We start from the raw sequence: 10,613 nt of genomic DNA, 5'->3' as shown, positions 1-10,613 counted from the left end.
TGGCTTTTACCATATTAAATGAACTCAACTATTACTTTGATTTTTCTTTTAAGGTAAAAGAACAAATCTCTTGCAATTAGTTTGAAATAAAAAGCTACTTTTCAGGATTTGATTTTGAGAAAGCAAGTTTAAAAATTTTGTTCCTTTAAAAGAGATAAGACCTTTTCTTCTTCAAACACTGAGGAAATGATGAGGTTAAAGCATAAGAAGCTATTTTGATAAAACAGATTTTCTTTGTATACTGATTATTCAGAAAACTTTTACCAAAATAGACTGATGACTTGAGAGATTTTGAGAAAGAACAAAATTTCCAACCTTATATCAGTATACTACTTGATACTAAACTCTTCAAAACTCTATGGACAGACCCACCAAATTTCACTCAACCTTAATTACAAAAATTTCCCTTTCACAAACTTTCTACACTTTCAGCATTCACCCAGGCTTTGTCCCACACTTCACTGTTCCCAATAATCAATCATCTCATTTCAGGACAAAATCTCCTCCCATTTCCCCAACAATATAACACATTCCACACATCCCACATACACAAGTTACCAGGCAAACCTCTTATAACATATAATTACCATTTACATTAAACTTTTCCTCACTTTAAACTTAGTAGCATGCAATACCACAAGCAGTCTCCCAGAAGCAAGTTGGCAGGGAAGGCTGGCCACTGACAAGCCCTCCTGTTATAAAATTACCTTTTTTTATTATTAATTCAGTTTTTAATAGTGACCTTCTGGATTTAGCCATTTAAACACTTTAATTTAAACAATGCTTCATTAAGCTTCTTATAATTATTTATAACTATATAGACTATAATTATACTACTTTTGTTGTAGAATTTGAGAGAAGTTCAATTATTTGTGTACAGAAAGGCCAGGACTCAGGAATGATTTTGAGAAGGAAAAAATGGTTTATTGATGGCTGGCGAGACTCAGGTGCTTTCTGTTTCAAACCTGAGCCCTGAACAAGATTTTTAAGTTCTTTTTATACAGGGTGGGGAGTCAAATGGTGCTTTTAATCAAAGCAAACTACTTTCTTTGTTAGTTAAGTCTTTGCCTGAGTACCAGGTAGGTTTTGAATGAACATATCGCTCACACTTCAGGTGAGCTTGAATTAGCATCTTGCCCACATTCTGTCTGGATGCAACTTTGAATACACATTCAGTCTTATATCTTTTCTGAACAATTCAAAGTAATAAAAATATTACTTAACTGGATTTCTAGAGACTAGGCACACTTGGATATAGAATTAGATGATTTTGAATTTATGCACAGGCTATATTATATTTTTTATTCGAGGCCAAGTCCAAGTTCCCTTAAGTTTTGATATTACCACCATCAGAGTTTCCCTGGACTGACTGGTGCGTATGGAGTCTGCATTGCTAAATTGCCTCCTGGGAATGGAGTCGTTGCCATGGTCACCAAGAGCAGGACTGCAGCTGTTGCAGAATTTGAGAGAGGTTCAATTATTTGTGTATAGAGAGGCCAGGACTCAGGAATGCTTTTGAGAAGGAAAAATGGTTTATTGATGGCCGGCTGGACTCAGGAGCTTTCTGTTTCAATCCCAAGCCCCGAACAAGATTTTTAAATTTCTTTTATATAGAGAGGAAAGGCCAAATGGTCCCTTCCTTTCGGTTCTCAAAAGGCTTGAATTAGCATATATATCTTCCACATCTTAGGTAAGCTTTTAGCATGGACTCCAGACATTCTAGATAAGCTTTTAGCATATTTTGTTTGCATTTCCCCTAAATACTTAAAAGTTTATAGACTTTGCATTGTTAAACTGTTTCCTGGGACTGGAGTTGTTGCCATTGTCACTAAAGGCAGGACTGCAGCCTCTTACTGTTCCACACCCACAAGTCAAACAACTTTGGTTATCTCTGAAGAGACAAAGAGCCTCCCACCCATAGCCCACGTCACAGCCTCTTACCATCCCACACCCACAAGTCAAGACAGACTAGGTTAAGGTTATCTCTGAAGAGACAAAGAGCCTCCTACCCATAGCCCACATCACTTTAAGACAAATTTTATTTTCACAGAACACATTTTCTTACTTAAAATTACCACAATATCTTCTACAATTCACCACATGCATTTAAGTTCATGAGTTTATAAAAATTAGCCACCCTGTTTTAGGGCAAAACACACCCTTTTGAAAAACATTACATTTCAGTTAGCATTTCCACAAATTTTTAACTTTCTTTAATATTCATTTTTTACATCCTTCATTTTATTCTGTGAGGAAAAATAAACTATTCATTTTAATTTAGGAAAGAACTATTTTTTAATGAAGACAGGAATTTTGTTAAGACTTACAATTTTTGTCATTGTAGAAATCCCATTAACATTCAAACTTATGTATTAATATAAGCGCTTATTTAATATTTGGCCATTTGAATAGAGCTCTCCTAAAAATCTTTATTCATTAATTTATATCACCATCCAGTTATCAAAATACACACTGATATTGAACAAATAGATAAATACAAAACAATTTACAACACATTAGCAGAAACAGTTTACAATTGACTTAATTCTTAACAAATTACACGGAACAGAAATACAAAAAGACAACAATTAAGACAGATGAAGAGACAAACCAGACAACCTGAACTGGAGTCAAGAGCGACGTCTCACTCTGACTGGTGGGTGGGATCTATTTGCTGCATCCAGCAGATCCACTTACCTACAATCCACAGACTCTGCAGAGGTTTTCCTGAAAACAGACTTACTGAAGGACGCCCTGTTTGCTGATCCTGGGCCCAGGAACTCCTGATGCTCTCCAGATAGAATTTAGGTGGAGACAGTTTCCAGGGCTGGGTGGCGTCTGGGGCAGAGGAACATCCCTCCAAGGACTTCCCCTAGACTGCCAGTCTGTCCTCGGAATGTACCTCTCTCCCTGAGTCTGAGGAGATCAACCCCGCTGGAGTGGGGGATCTTGTCGATCTATCTCACTGGGGCCTTCAAATGTTATAGATTAGCGATATTGAACAGACTCAGACTCTGAATAAAGTTCCAATTGAGAGCTTTATTAGCTGCATGGCGACTGCCTCATCCTAAGCAGAAGGGAGAGCAGCCCCGCGTCATGGGGGGGGGGGGAGTTTGCTTATATAGGCTTTTAGGTTCAGGGCAGGGGCAATAGCTCAGCAGGCAAGCATGTACAGAAGCAGGTGTTTGTGGTTAATCAAGCACTGGGAATTCTATCAGGGGAGATAAATGGTTGGGGAGTTTGTTATTTATAAGGGTCTGAGTCAGGTTGGTCTAGGGGCTGGTGACACTTTCTACAGGAGGCCTTGAGATAAGGTTTTACAGTCGAGCAAGCTTGTTACAGAAGTGAGATATATGCAGTTAGGGGGCTGTGGAATTTTCCTCTTGGGTGGGGGTGGTCACAAGCTCCTACTTCTCCACACAAGGACTGAGAGGAATAAAAAAGTCTCCTGCTTTAACTGTCAGTGTTCCTAAGAGTAGCAATTCATGAGAGAAACCAGTCTGTCTCCCTGAAGCTTCAAATAGCCTCAGTAAATATACATAAAATTAGTCTTATTATCCGACATTTTGCTGGGTTCAAATTAAGTGTAAAGTTCTGAAACAAACAAAAAAATAGTGCTAAAGCATTAGAAACATTTTAGTTACAAGCCATTAGTAAAAAACAAAATTCTTGTGCAAAACTGCAGTCATAGTTCAAATTTTAAAAGTTTCAGGAATCTTTAAAATGTTTTGCAGTCACACTTTTTTAAAAAAGATGAAAGTTTTAAGTAAAATTATGTTTTTGTAACAAACTATTCATGCCTGCTTATCTGCTCAGGTTATTGGAGTTAAAAAGGCACTTATATAAATAATAAATATTTCTAAAACCCAAATTAAGCTAAACAGTATATAAAGTAATGCAAATTATAAGTAACATCAATAAATTGTGTTCCTGTATCTAACTCTATTTGTGTCTGCCCGTTTGCTCCATGTATGTCTTCATACCTCAGGATGATAGTATCAAGTTAACAAGTGAGAATTCTTAAAGACTCTGTTCAAATTATAAAAAATTAAATTTGCAGTTATATATGTGAATAAATATTCTTGGAGCCCAAATTAAACTGAGCAAGATGAAAAAAGTCTTATAAAAATCTAATTATAAAAACTATTAAAAAGAGCCTCCTCTCTGCAAGAGTTTTAAGGGCAGGACTTAGTGTAACATATTAAACTTATCTATTAAACTAAAACATTAAAAATCAGTTTGCCCTGTAATTTCCCATTTTGGACCTTTTGACTGCCATAAAATAAAAGTAATTAATAGTTCTGTTAATAAATTTCAGTAAGTAAATATTAAAAATTTGGACCTGAAGGGTATCAGGAATGTAAAAAAGAAAAAAAGGGGGAGAGGAAACAAAAAAAAAAAAAACCAACGAGCTGGGAACAAGGAATCTGCAAGTAATAACTCCTCAACTTTGTTTTCTACATGTGGCATTATATATACTCAAACTATAGAGATGACAAGCAGTGTAACTACACATTAACAAGACTCGTAAATTGAAGAACTTACCTCAAAGTACAAACATTCAGTATTCCTTTCAAACTACACAGTGTGTTTACTCATATTTCTCCCTGCCCTGGACAGCTCTATCCTGTTAACTTGAAAAGCTTACTTGCTGCATTCCTATGTTAAAAGGGTAGCCATAAAAACAGCACCTCTCCCTTTGAGAAACCACCATGCCTCAGTTTCCAACAAGTAAAAAAGTCCATAAAAACTATGGAAAAATCTTTCTGAGATAATTTAAAAAATTAAGCAATTATATAATGTGTTTTAAAGCCCAGTAGTGTGTATGCTTTTGAAAATTATTCATTTTCATAACTTAAACAAAAAAAGAAGTTTTAACTTCCTGTAAAGGAAAAAAACATTCATTGCATACACTATAGTGGTTTCAATTTTGTTTAGCTTGAGTGTACTCTCCCTTAGTTTATGAAGTGCCCATTAAATAAATTGACATTGTATGTACAGGGTCTTTTGAGTAATAAAAATTTAAGTTTATGTTAATAAAATTAAGCTAAAGAAAAAACCTGTAAATGTACTCTCTTAAATAAATAAGATAAATTTCTTTAGTTAATAATTATAATTTAATAAGTTTATTGAAATATAAGGTAATTGGTCAGTGTGGTTATAGTCAATTATAAAAAGTTTGTAGAACATCTTCCAAGCTGAAAATGTTTAAATAATTATAGTTCTAAAAGTCATTGTTAACTAAAACTTGGATTAATATTAGTTGCAAAGAATAACTTTGTAATAATAAAACCTGTCTGAAAGCCACGCAAAGTGCATATTTAAATAAATAGTAATAAAAAATTATCTTGATTCTATTGAGAATCTTCTGTTTTCATTTTAACAATGAAAAATAGTTTTTCCTTCTATTACTAAAGTACAATACCTACTGTTATCCTCATAGTAAAATTGAATATGTAAACAGTCATTTAATATATAATGTGTTGCATTAAAGTGTTTAAAAATATATTAAAAAAAGGAATAGACTTTAATATTGTCACTCTTTTGTGCATTCAAACCAGGCCTTGAATACATTCCAGGTTGTCTCTCCATGTGAGTTATTGGCTAGGCTGGTCACTGACCCCTCAATTTAAAAAATTTTGCTTTATCAGCCTCTGGTTTTGCTCCTGAAGTCAGTGGAAACTACGTTGCAGTTTTAAGCTCCTGCAGCAGCCAGTGATGACTTGGTACAACCAAGTGTACAACAGATATTGCCTCCAGAGTGGCACTATTCCATAGTTCCAGAGAGCACTATGCACCAGGCCAGTAAAATACTGGAAACTCTCTCTAGGATCAATGATGCTGTGACTTACTCACTGTGTAAAGAACATGTTAAGTGGAGCCATGATACCAGAATACTGTAAGTAAAACTTAAACACAGTTGGCATTATAGCCTGCTCTCATGGAAGGATAACATGTAAAGTATTACAAACCTAAAACTTAAAACTATTAATTACAACTCTGAATCCTTTGTATTAAGTAATACATTAATTAATATTACATGCTGTACTTTCATCCTATACTAAATATATGCCTAATAATTATAACATTATCTTTTCTATTTTAGATCAAGTGCAAAAATATATTAGACATGTTAGATTCCTAATAAATTCATTTTCTAAACAGTTAATAAACATGTCTATGAAACAAAATGGCAGTCTCAGCCAGGTTCAGTCAACTTACAATTCTACTGTGCTGTGTAGCAAACATGAAGCTTGCTTGCTAATAATAAGTCACCTATTAAACAAGTCAAAATTACTAGAAATTGTACAATTAAAACCAAAATGTAAAAAACCTTTATTCTGTAGTTTTGATCACTCCCACAGCTAAAAACTAAGAAAATTTCCAACTTGGTATACTAATCCTGAATGAAACCAGTTGCCCAAGGGGTGCCATTTCACCAAGAACATCTGACAGAGCATATGAGTGCCAATCATTAAACATCTTGAAATGTGTCTTCAAACAAAGCTAAGTATCTATTGCAATTTCTCTCTGAAAATAAATAACTTAAAAATATATATATATATACTGTTCCCACCAGCTTTTAAAAAGGGTGCCACCTATAAGCACCTAACCTTGTCTAACCCTGTAATCCAATGTCCTCTTTTAAAAATGAGTATTTTAAATCTCTAATTAAGTTTGTTTCTTTCAGAGTAAACATGTTATTAGCCATATGAAAACTTCATCCAACTTTGTACAGAGTGCCAGATCCATCTTCCTCCAGTTAAAATAAAATAAGAGTTTTACACCTTGTTAGGCAATTACTACAGCCCATGGCCAGCAGGAAGCAGTTACAGAAAAGAAATCATCTCCCTTCGGCATCCCGGTAAGATTAAAGGTGTAAACTCTTTAAAGCTAAAACAAAATCAATGGATGGATCTGGAGCCTGACTAAAAATCCACGTGAGCGCTGGTGGCCCCAAGATGACTGCAGGGAACCCTGCCCCAAGATTCTGCTGTCCAGAATAAAAACTTCTAAACTTCTGCTGATTCCTATAAACACCATGCAACTACAAACTGGACAAATTCAAACAAATCCTGAATATTGATTGCCCCTCCTCCAGGAACTTGGTTTGCCTGCATCTCGGGTCTAAACCTTTGTATTCTCCCTGACTCCAACCATCTCTGTGTCCTAATAAATATAATCCCCCAGGTTTATAACTATCTGGGGCTTAAAGGCAGGGAGCTCTTCAGCTTGTTAAAAGTACCAGAACCAGGTCACCGAATATATAAAAAAGCCCATTTATCCTCCTTGTACTGCTTACTTGCAGCCCATATATAATCAGTACAAAAAAATTCCAAACTGTTAAACTTATAATTTTAAATGCCCCCTACCATTTAGTGCCTACCCATGAAGAAATTCAAAGATTTGAATTACCAAAAAGAGAAATGTAAGGGTAAGACCACATTGGGAAAACAGGAATAGAAGTACATTGGGAGGTAGGAATTGCAAGTGTCTTCAAATAGATAAATGATTAAGACCGTGTGTAAAGAGAGTGCCAATAAATAACAGGACGGCCTGTAAGGAGAGTGCCAATAAATAATATGGGGCTGCTTACAAGAAGAAGTCTTTCAAAAAGAAAAAAAGTCATAGATATGCTATCTTCAGCTAACCACAGTGTTCTGCCTCTGTGCCTGCTTGCTTGCTCGCTTATTAGTAAATGCCCCCCTTCCTAAAAAGCTATAAAACCACCCCTTCCCTGAGACTTGGGGCTGCTCTCTCCTCTGCAGATGAATGAAACAGTCGCTGTGGGGCTAATAAAGCTCTCAGTTGGAACTATATTCAAAGTCCGAGTCTGGGAATATCACTGATCTATAACAAAGTAAGTAGGTAACATTTCTGTGAAGTCATCAGGGTAATGGGTAATCAAATGGGACGTGTGGAAGCATATTTGCAAGTGTTAAAAACTTTGTTGAAAGCTAGCGGGGCGCCTTTAAAGTTATGAGTTAATAGAATTGTTTGCTTTAATACAAAAGTATTGTGGTTGGTTTCAGCCTCAGGGGTGTAATGTTTTAAATTCATAACAGTGGAAACGTGTAATGAAAGCTTTATGAAGAGCATGTCAAAAAAGGGAATTCATTCCATTATCAGTATGGGCCTTATGCCACCAGATAGTGGCAGCCTTAGATCCTTTACAGTCTGAAGAAGGAAAGATGAAATTATTATATTTTCTAGCCCATAAGTAAATTTGAAATGAAAGATATTAAATTGGAACAAGAACAGGAGCTTGAGGTGAATGGGGAACTGTCAGGTTTTTTCTCTCATCCTGATATTAACCCTTTCATCAACAAAAGCTCAGTGAAGTGTCCTAATGAAATACCTTCTGTGTATCCAATACAACCCTCTGCACCTACTGAATTACCTTCTGTTACTGAGTCTAAGTTAGAAATCTTTTCAGATATTGCCGATGCTTTGCCTTATGTTAAACAGTTATTTTCTGCTTTCCCCATAACATTACATGTGATACCACCAGATACAAATAATCTGCAAGGGGGTGTCGAGCTTCATCCTGAGGCAAAACCTTTTAAACTACTGAAAGATTTAAAACGGGCAAAAATACTAAATAAAGTCTTTGTTAGTGAAATCAGGCTTGTAAGAAAACTCTCTGTTAAAGTGTTACCTAAGATAAGGAAACAATTCTGGCAGCAACTCTGCAAACCCCCTGCTGTCTACATGACAATGTAGCTGTGGGCTAGTGGGAGTTAATAAGTTAAGCCACTGGAAAAAGAGAAAAACATAGCAACATTGGTATTATGTTTTGCTTCCATTCTGATTCTGATTGGGCCTATTTAACCAAGATAATAAAATTAGTACAAAATTTTTATCAGGGTTTAAAAAGGAATTTTCAGTTTTAAATCAGTAGTTTACTCCTGGACTTCAAGTCTCAGTATAGTCTTACAGAGTAGTAATCCAAAAATGTGTGTTAACAGTCTATCTAAACTGCTAAATAAGAGCTTAACTACATTTATGTAGCTCAAGTTATCTTAACTGATTGCTGATAACTAGTAAAAATGTTTCCAAATACAAGCTTGCATGTTACAGACAACATGGATTCCAGAAGAAATATTAAATACAGTAAAATCTACCATGTAAAATAGTGGGGAACTTGAAAACAGCTATACCAAAAAAGTAAGAAAGTAAGAATTATGAGTTAATTGTAAACTGTATGTTTCTGTTGATGTGTTGTAATTGTTTTGTGTTTTTCTGTTTGTTCAATGTCAGTGTATATTTTGATACCTCTGGATGGTAATATAAATTAATAAAAACTTTTAAAGAGCTCTATTCAAATGGCCAAAAATTAAATAAGTGCTTATATTAATACTTAAGTTTAAATGTTAGTAAGATCTCTACAATGATAAAAATTGTAAGTCTTGAGTAACAAAATTACTATAAGTCTTTTCATAAAAAGTTGTTCTTGCCTAGATAGAAATGAATAGTTTATTTTTCTTCACAGGATAAAATGAAGGATGAAAAACTTAAATATTAAAGAAGGTTAAAAGTTTGTGAGTCCTGGCTTCTCTATACGCAAATAATTGAACCTCTCTCAAATTGTACAACATCTCTTTTAAAGGAACATAACTTTCAAACCTGCTTTCTCAAAATCAAATCCTGAAAAGTAGCCTTTTATTCCAAACTAATTACAAGAGATTTGTTCTTTTACCATGAAAAAAAAATTAAATAGTTAAGTTCATTTAATATGTTGTAAGTCAAATGGAAGGTGTTTAAAAGTGTTATAAAATTAACAGGTTTTTTTTCTTTAACCCTCTGTTAATTGAAGTTGTATGAGTAAAATGCTCCTATAAATACTTAACAGTGTATAAATTTACCAATATTTCAGCATAATATTAAACAGAAGTACAATGTGGTTAATTATGGTTTTAATTATTATAAAAAGGCATGTGTCACAGAAACAACATCTTATCATAAATTAAAATAACAACATTGTAGTATGCAGCAGTCCCAAATACTGCTAGTTTGTTGCAAGAAGTTAATGTTCAGTTGTGTCACTATCGCTTTGTTTTAAAACTTGCTAAGGCTTTCTTTAGTGTCTCCTTAGACAGGTCAAGCCAGCCTGCATTCCCCTATCTGTGGAAAAGCCAACAATGGAATTTTGCAGTGCTTTTCAGGGCTATGTGCAGAGCCCAACCATCTCTCCTGGCATGAATTAAAAGAAACATCAGACACAATAATATCTTAAGAGCCTAAACGAGGCAAACAATTGGAACAAGATGCAAAGTCCCTGCTGCTCTATCAAATTCTTAAATGTTGTTTATGTGGGTAAGATAAAACTATACTTTCTGCTGTAATTAATAAAGTACAATGTTTTCTCATGTTAACAGAATTTGTAATATTGTTAAAATACTAAAAATCTTTCATCCCTCATTTAGCTCAAATATTAAAGCCATTATATGTATTAATTGAGAAAAGTCCTTCACAGAAGTAGGAAAACCTCCAGCAAGCAGCTTTAAATAATAATAAAAGAAAATTAAATTGTGGACCTTAACTTAGCCTATGAATTGGATGTGGCAAGCACCAATATTGGCTTTGGGTGGAGTTTGTGGCAAAGGCAAATG

The sequence above is a fragment of the Dasypus novemcinctus genome, chromosome 19, assembly GCF_030445035.2.
Source record: "Dasypus novemcinctus isolate mDasNov1 chromosome 19, mDasNov1.1.hap2, whole genome shotgun sequence".
NCBI lineage: Eukaryota > Metazoa > Chordata > Mammalia > Cingulata > Dasypodidae > Dasypus > Dasypus novemcinctus.
This window is presented reverse-complemented; position numbering follows the sequence as displayed.